General features: G+C 26.9%; 1 protein-coding gene across 2 annotated transcripts in view; it reads right to left on the bottom strand.

Moving 5' to 3' along the window:
* The window catches only part of LOC122508629 (Bardet-Biedl syndrome 7 protein homolog), a 77,914-nt gene that overhangs the window by 41,210 nt on the left and 25,538 nt on the right, over window positions 1-11,166 (bottom strand). The window contains exon 1 of one of the 2 annotated variants that reach the window (XM_043622093.1): window positions 11,014-11,138. The exons of the other annotated variant lie outside the window; for it this stretch is intronic. The gene's annotated coding sequence lies outside the window, so the exon portion shown is untranslated. Of the gene's footprint in view, window positions 1-11,013; window positions 11,139-11,166 lie in introns of those variants that run through there. 2 annotated transcript variants of the gene reach the window in all.

Raw genomic sequence — 11,166 nt, forward strand, 5'->3', positions numbered from 1 at the left:
GTATTTTAAAAAAATTTATTATTTATTTCTATTTAAAAACCCAGAACTTTTTAAAAATTTATTTCCGATTCAGAAAAAATTTGTGTCTTGAAAGACGCCGCTGGTCTTGACAATTTTTTTTTTTAACAATTTTTGGAGTCGAATATCAAATTTGAGCTTTTTTTATTAAAAAAAAACTTTTTCTTTATTTTTACAACTAGCTAATGTTACGCGCGCAACGAGATGTTCAATTTATTATTATTATGAAAATTTAAAAATTTTTTACTTTCAAATATAAATTTTTAAATAATTCAATTATTTTCAAAATTAATAACATCCTTCAAAGGAATTCAATTAGTTTTATAAATAGTAAAATTTGACAACAAAATACTTGCGCCGGCTAGAATTTACTAAAATTGATGATAAAAAATACTTGCGCCAAGCAGAATTTCCTAAAATTGATGAAAAAAAATACTTGCGCCGGGCAGAATTTACTAAAATTGATGAAAAAAATACTTGCGCCGGGCAGAATTTCTTCAAATTGATGAAAAAAATACTTGCGCCGGGCAGAATTTCCTCAAATTGATAAAAAAATACTTGCGCTGGCCAGAATTTCCTCAAATTGATGAAAAAAATACTTGCGCCGGGCAGAATTTACTAAAATTGATGAAAAAAATACTTGCGCCGGGCAGAATTTCCTTAAATTGATGAAAAAAATACTTGCGCCGGGCAGAATTTCCTCAAATTGATAAAAAAATACTTGCGCTGGCCAGAATTTCCTCAAATTGATGAAAAAAATACTTGCGCCGGGCAGAATTTCCTCAAATTGATGAAAAAATACTTGCGCTGGCCAGAATTTACTAAAATTGATGAAAAAAATACTTGCGCTGGCCAGAATTTCCTCAAATTGATGAAAAAAATACTTGCGCCGGGCAGAATTTCCTTAAATTGATGAAAAAAATACTTGCGCCGGGCAGAATTTCCTCAAATTGATGAAAAAATACTTGCGCTGGCCAGAATTTACTAAAATTGATGAAAAAAATACTTGCGCTGGCCAGAATTTCCTCAAATTGATGAAAAAAATACTTGAGCCGGGCAGAATTTACTAAAACTGATGATAAAAAATTCTTGCGCCGGGCAGAAGTTCCTCAAATTGATGAAAAATACTTGCGCTGGCCAGAATTTCCTCAAATTGATGAAAAAAAAATACTTGCGCCGGGCAGAATTTACTAAAATTGATGAAAAAAAATACTTGCGCCGGGCAGAATTTCCTCAAATTGATGAAAAAATACTTGCGCTGGCCAGAATTTACTAAAATTGATGAAAAAAATACTTGCGCTGGCCAGAATTTCCTCAAATTGATGAAAAAAATACTTGAGCCGGGCAGAATTTACTAAAATTGATGATAAAAAATTCTTGCGCCGGGCAGAATTTCCTCAAATTGATGAAAAATACTTGCGCTGGCCAGAATTTCCTCAAAGTGATGAAAAAAAAATACTTGCGCCGGGCAGAATTTACTAAAATTGATGAAAAAAAATACTTGCGCCGGGCAGAATTTACTAAAATTGATGAAAAAAAATACTTGCGCCGGGCAGAATTTACTAAAATTGATGATAAAAAATACTTGCGCCGGGCAGAATTTCCTCAAATTGATGAAAAAAAATACTTGCGCCGGGCAGAAGTTAATTAAAAAAAACAGTAAAGAAAGAGCAAAGAAAAGATTATTTCTTCCACCTCCTTAAAAATATAATTTTTTTACACTATACCAAAAATCTATGAATAGAACCTATACAATAGACATTGAATATTTTTCTCGCGGTTTCCTAAATATATAATCATTTACATTATATTCTTGCGTCTCATTCTCTCTCTATAATGCGTGTATATTGCTGGCAATTTACGTAATAGCGCGGGCGTGCGTACGCAATTTCTTTTTGAGTGCGAAGAAGAAGAAAGTAACGAAAAATGACGACGTAATAGTTTTTGTATTATTATATTATATTTGGAGAGATATATTATGTGAATGCGTATACATAACAAAAGACGTGATGAACAGTGTTGTAATATGGTCAAACGTACCGTAATCTTTGACCCGTACCGTTCTTTTGTCGTCCTTGTCAAAATATATATACCTATATTTTGTCCGTTACGCTCCTGGAAAATTTTTGAAGAAAAACCTTCGTCAACCGATGGCGCGCGCAACTTTTTGTCAAATGGCAACTTCATTTTGGGGTCCATTCACTGATTGTATAATATGATGACAAGTTTAAGAGGACCGCACGCACACAGAAGAACAAAACTACACCGCACAACGTGCGGCGAAACGATCCCTAATCATCTTTCGTCTCGCACCTTCCTTCACCCTCTTGGACAATCTCATAATGCGCATAATAATAACCGATATTAGGCAGAGAGAAGAAAATAATAAATTTAACGGAAAAACAAGCGAAATTATAATAATTGAGTTGTTGCATCAAAAATTTGTAGTTGCTTATTTTAATGATTTGAACTTAGATCAAATTGCTATCAAATTAGATCAAAATTTGGATCTAGGATTTAATTCACATCTTTGGTACATATAGAAGTTTGTTGGAATTTGAAATTTTCAAATTAACAACAATATTTAAGAATATAAAAAATAGTCAGCAATATTAAATATATTTATCCAATAATCAAAATAAAAAAAATTTGTTCTACAACAAATTGAAATTTGAATTGTGAATTGTACCATATGGGGGTTGTAGTCTAAAATCTTTGTTGCATCATTTAAAATTTGGATTGTACCATTAAAAATTTAAGTTACAGCATTAAAACTTTCTTTTAAATTATTAGATATTTAAGTTGCAGCATACTAAAACTTTTAGGATGCGTATATTACAAAAAGTTTCGATTATAGCATTAAAAAATTTGGATCAGTTTTATCAAAATGTTTGTCTTTTTATTAAAAATTTGTGTTGCAGCATCAGAAATTTGAATTGCATCTCTAAAAATTTCTTAAAATTTTGGTTGTACCATTAAAACATTCGGTTAAACAATTAGAAATTTAAGATGCAGAACTAAAAAATTTCGTTTATACAATAAAAAATTTAAGATGCAGCACTAAAAATTTTGAAAATTTAAGTTGAATCATTAAAAACTTGGATTAAGCTTCTAAAAATAGTTGTACCTAATGCTAAAAAATTCTATTGTAAAGCGAAAAATTTAAGTTACAGCATTAAAAGTTTCGGTTGTATACAATAAAAAAATTAAGATGCAGGACTAAAAATTTCAGTTGTACAATTAAAAATTTATGATGTATTACTATACTAAAACTCTTTATGCTACAATTCAAATTTTTAGAAATATAGTTCAAAATTTAAGAGGTATAACTCAAATTTTTGCTACTGTAGCCAACATTTTTAGATGCAAGAACTCATCAGGTTGTTTTTAAGAAATGACACAATTTTTTGTGCTAAAATGACGTTAAAATAAAAATTTTTTTACATTCTAAATTAAAAAAATGCGGAATAAACGATACACTTTGGTGGGACTGGGCACTAAAGATAGAGAAAGAGGAAAAAAAGTTAAAAAACGAGGGGTTGGTCATATACTAAATGGAAATGCAACCACGAGGTGCCATAGGGGAATGGAAGAGCAGCCATCCCATAGGCGGAGCGTGTCGAATTATCATTTATGTCTCATTTCTCAAATGCCACTAATATTGTGACACTTTCAAACCCCTGGGAAAATGAAGAATGTAAAAAAGAACTTAAAAAAATGTGTTCAAAAACATGACAAATTTAACGACTATACACAACAAATTTTTAAATTAATTTTTTTCTGTTACGCTTTACGCCTAACCGAAAAAACAACCCAATACATTTTTTTATATTTCGTTATACTTCAAATTTGACCAAAAACCATCGTTTTTTATAGATGTAGAAAAATCCTTTCAATTAAAATTTGGAAGCACCTTAAATGACTTCCTATCGGAATTTTATTTATTTTATTACTAAATAAAAATTCTATATTATAATAATTATTGTAATTATAATATAAAAATAGTCATACTAAACATTAAAATATAAAATTGTTTCTATTCGTATATTTAATGACCTTAAAATAGTGGAGACAAAGTATAATTTGTATATGCGCTCGCGCGCGGTAATATATGAGATATATTGAGATGATAAAACTCTGATTTTCCTCACAAGAGTCATTGAACCTAAAACAAGAGATTTATGGCAGAGAACAATATAAAATATATATGAAACCATGTTGTATATTTATTTTCTCTGACGGGACTAGAAATATCTGCGCGCGGGTATCAAAGTTTTCGCATAATACAGTCAATATAAAGAGGATAATAAACTGTTATACTATTTTATTATGCGTATACAAAATATCTAATAATAGATTTCATTTTCCAATTTTTTATCTCTTCGTCTTTTAAATATAAACTGAAAAAACCAAAAAAAAAAGATAATATAGTTTTCTTTTTATCTCTGAATTTTCCCGGAATTATTCTTTTTATCTCTATAATTATTTTCAAATAATTTTGACACTGCACTGATTTGAAAAATTTTTCGAACATAACCTCAAAATGGAAGTGGTAAGATACAAAAGATTTACATTTAGTCCATTAAACCTTATATTTGAGGTTATGTTCGTCTTTCTTACAGCATTAAAGCCATTGTAGAATCATCGTAAAGGTGTTTTTCAAACAATACTTAAAAATGGTATTTGTGACATTAAAGGGTAGTTATTTTACTTTAAGGGTATATAGTTTTCTAGCGGTTGTTGAAAATTAAAAAAAATTTAATGATTCAACTTAAATTTTCATTTGTATAACCGAAATCTTTAGTGCTGCATCTTAAATTTTTTATTGTATAACCGAAATTTTTAGTTCTGCATCTTAAATTTCTAATTATTTAACAGAATATTTAAGTGGTAAACCCAAATTTTAAGTTGCACAACTGAAATCATCAAAAAATTAGAAGCACACCTTTAAAAACTAAAGTTGTATATAACTTAAAATTTAAATTGTATATAGCATCGAACAATTATTATTAGTTACTATTTATTAGATAACAATAATAATTAGCTAATAATATTATAAGAGGTCCTACAAATATAGTACAAACAAGTTTATAAAAACAATTATACATTTCAGAATTCAAAGATATATGGTACGATTTAAATTTTTAGCACAACTCGAATGTTTAGTGGTACAACACGAATTTTTATTGTTGGAACTCTAATTTTTAGTTGTACAACTTTAATTTTTAACCCTGCAACTTAAATTTTCAGAGGTTTCACCCAAATTTTTGATGATGTAATTCAAATTTTTAAATATACAATCTAAAATTTTAGAGATACAACCCAAATTTTTGATAAAATCGAAATGTTTGATACAACAATTCAAGTTTTTAAAGGAACGACCCAATTTTTTCAGTTATACATCAACTTGATTTTTTGTGATATATACATATATACCCATACGTTTTCTAATGTTGCAAATCAAATTTTTAGTTGTACAACTGAAATATTTAGAAGTATAAAACAAATTTTTTATGCAATTCAAATTTTTGAAGATACAACCTATAATTTTTAATGTTACAACTCAAGTTCTTAAAGAAACAACTCAATTTATGTAATACATCCTAAATTTTTGTATATCATAAAATTTAGAAAGTATTACAAAAAATTGAATTGTTCCTTAAAAAACTCGAGCTGTAACATTTAAAATTTGGGTCGTACCGCTAAAAATTTCGGTTATGGTTTAAAATTTTCGGTTTTATCTTTAATAATTTTAATTGTAACATCAAACATTTGAGTGATACCTCTAAAAATTTAAGTTGCGCAGCATTAAAAATTCATGTTCCAACACTAAAAATTAGAGTTTTAGCATTAAAAATTCAAATTGCTCCACTAAAAATTTAAGTACATACATATTTTCCTTCAATTACTCAGTAAAGAAAAGGAGTAATTTAATTTTATGTTTATTATAATCCTATATGGACTATAATGCTTGTATACAATTAAAGCATTATGGATAACATAAACATCTCTTTAGGCTTATAAGCGCATTTTGTTGTCATTAAGATGATTATAATGAACATGTTAACCCTTTCACTTAGAAACTGTACACCATATATTCATTTTAAAACTGTATTCACAAAAATGCATCACTAAATACATTCACTGAAAAGCGATCCTAGTTGCACAAACAAATATATGCATTATCTTGAAAATTGTGTTTTGTAAAGTGCCAACAGTGATGGTATACAGCTTATTTTGCATATATTGTCTCCGAACAATATATAACAATTTACAAAAACCTTCTTGGAATTATCTCGAAATACATGAGTAAAATAATTGCCTGCATAAAAGAAAAGAGGTTTTGTGTTTGTGTATGGGTGTTGTGTAGATGTATTTGTATATATGTATATATATATATTTTGTACATGTATTTTCTAAACCAAAATACGTACGCATCATCAGTTGAACCTCAATTGTTTGTTCAACAAGTGAAGTTAATAATCCACTTAAAGTAACATTTTCCCCAAAAAGCAACTTTAGAAATAAATATACAATATTATTAGGATGGGCATACTATAAATCTGACAAAAATATTTCTTTCTGCAAAAATAACTTTTATATACATATTTTCTCTATATCTACTTACTGTACTGTATATATATCTACCCCCTATTGGAAAAATTTAGTCAGAGGCTTAAAATTTTGTCCTCTTCTCCGCCCACAAATACAGGTATATAACTAACACAGTGCCATCAATACAAAAACTATAATTACCAGGACAATATTTAAGTTTATACCTAACCTCGCTCCACTTGTACATTTTCCGCAAGAGCCATAAAATTCTTTATATAACGTTTACGTATACATGCATATTTTTAAGTATTTGTATGCCTTTAAGTGTGTACCGATACACTGTGTGTACATATACACTGAGTATACATACACTATATATACAGATACACTGTATATACATATATACACATACAATCCGTATCCACAAACACATAACATTTTGACTATACTTTTTGGCAAACAGATTTTTCAGGTATATCATTGAAAAATCTATATTAACAGAAACTACCATAGTAGAGGAAAATATTTGTTTGATGTGTATATACATATATAAGTATAGGTTTGACTATATCTAAATCTAGGTAACTAATAACAAAAATTTGCTTATGTTGAGATGCTCTCATGCTAGGAGATTTTGAGATCCCATAAAACTCCTTCAAAATATTAAGATAAGGATCCTTTCGTTGTGTATATATGCGTATATCTATATAGGGGCGGTACACACCACCTATCCTATCAGTTTTTGGTTATTATATCCGGTTATAAATACTGCAGGTCAATTCTTATAGTTATTTTTGTTTATTATTTTAATGTTCAGAGTTTTGAACACCCGTCAAGTTTTGGGACAATAAATGTTTCACAGTATGACAATTATTTGCAAAATGACACTTTTAAATTATACATTTATTGTGTTTGCTGCTATTATATACGAAAATGAATATACAATGCCAGGAAGATTGAAATCTCCTTAATACCATTATTATTAAGCTTTTGTCGGTTATATATTCGTTTTCTTGAAATATTTATGCATTTTTGAAGATGTTAATGTACATTACATCTTTTAAGATTAACGATGAACGCAATAGTTTTTAGATTGTTTATTGAAAAATATATTTAACAAATAGGAATATTTATTGCAGAACCGAACATTTTAATGTTGCAATTTAAATTTTTCGTTTTACAATAGATTTTTTTAGTATTACAACTATTTTTAGAAGCCTAATCGAAAATTTTAATGATTTAATTTAAATTTTAATTTTTATATAACCGAAACATTTAGTGCTGCATCTTAAATTTTTTATTATATACCCTATTAACCGAAATTTTTAATTCTGCATCTTAAATTTCTAATTATTTAATAGAACATTTTAGTGGTACAATCCAAATTTTAAGTTGCACAACTGAAATTTTTAGGGGTGCAATTCAAATTTTTGACGCTGCAACACAAATTTTTAACAAAAGACAAACTTTTTAATAAAACTGACCCAATTTTTTGTGATATATGCCAAAAGTTGAAGTATACTAAATGCATGTTAAATTTCTAATTGTTTCATCGTAATTTTTAATCCTGTAACTTAAATTTCTAAGAGTTTAATCGAAAATTTTAGAGCTATAACTCAAGTTTTTAATGGTATATACAATCCAAATTTTGAATGATGCAACAAAGATTTTAAACTACAACCCATATGTTGCAGATGGTACAATGCAAATTTTAATCTGTTTTATAACACATTTTTTTACATAATTACTAATCTTGTAGCAATTTGATCTAATTTTTTTCATGCTGCAATTTTAACTTTTTTGTGATGCAATCGAAGTAATTATTTATTATGCCACAACATAAATTTTTAATGTAAGACAAACTTTTTAATTAAACTTTAACCCAAATTTTTGTAATACAGCCTAATAGATTTTTAGTGCTACAACTAAAATTTTAAGTTATGCACAACTGAAATTTTTAGTGGTGAAATCTAAATTTTTGATGCTGTAACTTTAAATTTTAGTGGTGCAATACAGCAATTTTTAATGATGTGACTCTAATTTTTAGTGGTGCAACTTTAATTTTTAATATCTACAACCCGAATTTTTGGAGGTATAACCCAAAATTTTATAGATATATCTCTAAAATTTTGGATATATGTAATACCCAAATTATATTTATAACTATACGATTTATATTTTTAGAAATGCAATTTAAAATTTAAGAGGTGCAATCCGAATTTTGTAGTGCTGTACAACAAACATTTAAAAAAATATAGATTATGTATATGTGACGCTCCACGAGAAAAGGGACCTTATTTACTCTTGTCATAAGGTCCCTTTTCTCGTGGAGCGTCACATATAAATTTCTCTAAAACGAAATCTTTTACCAAACATAAATAACGCAGATATGCTTCAATTTTGAAAGAATCGATTTAATATGATTTGCACTAAGAAAAATAAACACAGATATATACAATATAGATAATAAGTGCGATAATATACATATACCTGTAGGGATCAAGAAATTTCCATAAATATTGACATTATAGATTACTACATATATATAGTTATATATATATTCTCTTGGGGGCAACAAGGACTCTAATCACAATATAATCATTAACCTCGTAAATTTTCTCCCGCAGCATTATCTCTCTCTCTCTCTCTCACATCCGTATATAATAATATAAATTTGCTTTCCTTTTATTATTATATGAAGTACCATCAGAATTAACCATTATAGTGTTATTATATTTTACAATCTTCGATTATAAGGACAATCATTTCCTTTATAATTATTATATTGCACAGACAATAATTTTATTGTTTTTAGTAATTATATATACAATGATTAATATAATTATCGTTGCGGCTAACAACTATTATTATCTAAAATTATGTTTTCTCTCTAATTTTTACTAGTTTACTAAAATAATAATTTTACCAAAAATTATTAAATTTAGTAAAAATTACTAATTTTTACTATAATGATAATTTACTAATTTACTGTAACAATTGTTAGTTAATAATTATTGCTAGCTAATTGTTAAGTAGTGATTCTTGCATAAGCTAATAATTGCTAATAATTCATGTTAATTAATATTTGTTAGTAAATAATTTCTCCTTGCTAATACTTTTTAGTCAATAATTCCTGTTAGCCAACAATTATAATTGATAATAATTGTTATAACTAATGTTAATTAACTAATTATTATTTGTACCTAATGTTAACTAACAATTATTATAGCTACTAATCTTTCTAAATCTGAATTAGTTAAAAATAACTAATTATTAGTATAGAATCATCGCTGACTTTTGTCAAAAATATAGTCAAAATTCACTAATTGAATTAGTTATAGTAAAAATTTAAGATGTTTTGACCCAATAACCTGTAATTTGGGTCGTATTATCACTAAAAATTTCTATTATAATTTATAACTTAAAATTTTAGATTGTATATCTTTAAAAATTTGAATTGCATTAAAAATTTGGGTTATACTTCTAAATATTTCAGTTGCACAATTAAAAATTTGATTTGCAGCATTGAAAAACGTAGGTTTGTATCACAAAAATTCAAGTTGCAGAACTAAAAAAAATTGGGTCATTCCTTTAAAAAACTTGCGAGTATTGTTGTATCAAACATTTCGATTTTATTAAAAATTTTTAAGGTATCTCTAAAATTTTGAATTGTCTTTAAAATTTCGAATATAACAGCATAAAAAATTTGGGTGAAACCTCTAAAAATTTAAGTTGCAGGGTTAAAAATTTAAGTTGCACTATTAAAAATTAGAGTTTCAACAATAAAAATTCGTGTTGTACCATACTAAACATTCGAGATGCACTAAAAATTTATATCTTTGAATTCTGAATTGTATACATATTACTGTTTGTATAAACTTGTTTGTTTTATTTATACGACAAATTGCATACCACTTATAATATTATTAGCTAATTATCATTGTTATCTAATAATTACTAGCTATTAATTATTGTTTGCTAATAAATGTTACCAGCTAATTTTTAGCTATAGCAATTATTGTTATAGCTAATAATTATTGTTCGCTACTTATTCTTGATAACTAATAATTGTTAGCAAATAAGTATGCTAATAATTATTGATATTAAATTATTCTTAGCTAAGAATTGCTAGCTAATAATTATTGATAAATTATTATTCATATCTAATATAATTGCTTGTTAATAATTATTGTTAGCTAATTATTTTTACTATCTAATAATTGTTAACAAGCAAGTATGTTAATAAGTATTCTTATTTAATTATTATTATAAGCCAACAATTGCTACCAGTAATTATTATAATCTTTTAATTATCTATTGTTAGTTTAAATTTATAATTACTTAATTATTATTAGTTGACAATTATCATCGGTTATTAGTCATTATTCTTTTACTAATACGCTAATTATAATAAAGACTTAGAAATATAAAAATTCTCACGTATAATTATATGTTAATATCACATATGTATAGGATAATAACATTATATCTTCTCCTTGATCTAAAAATCTCAGCGAGTGATAAATTGTTGAATGATCCAATCCCTCCATCATCGTCAATAAAAATCTCATCAATTCTCTCTTCTCTTCCCTT

This window comes from Leptopilina heterotoma, unplaced genomic scaffold, assembly GCF_015476425.1.
Source record: "Leptopilina heterotoma isolate Lh14 unplaced genomic scaffold, ASM1547642v1 Lhet_55, whole genome shotgun sequence".
In the NCBI taxonomy this organism is placed as follows: Eukaryota; Metazoa; Arthropoda; class Insecta; order Hymenoptera; family Figitidae; genus Leptopilina; species Leptopilina heterotoma.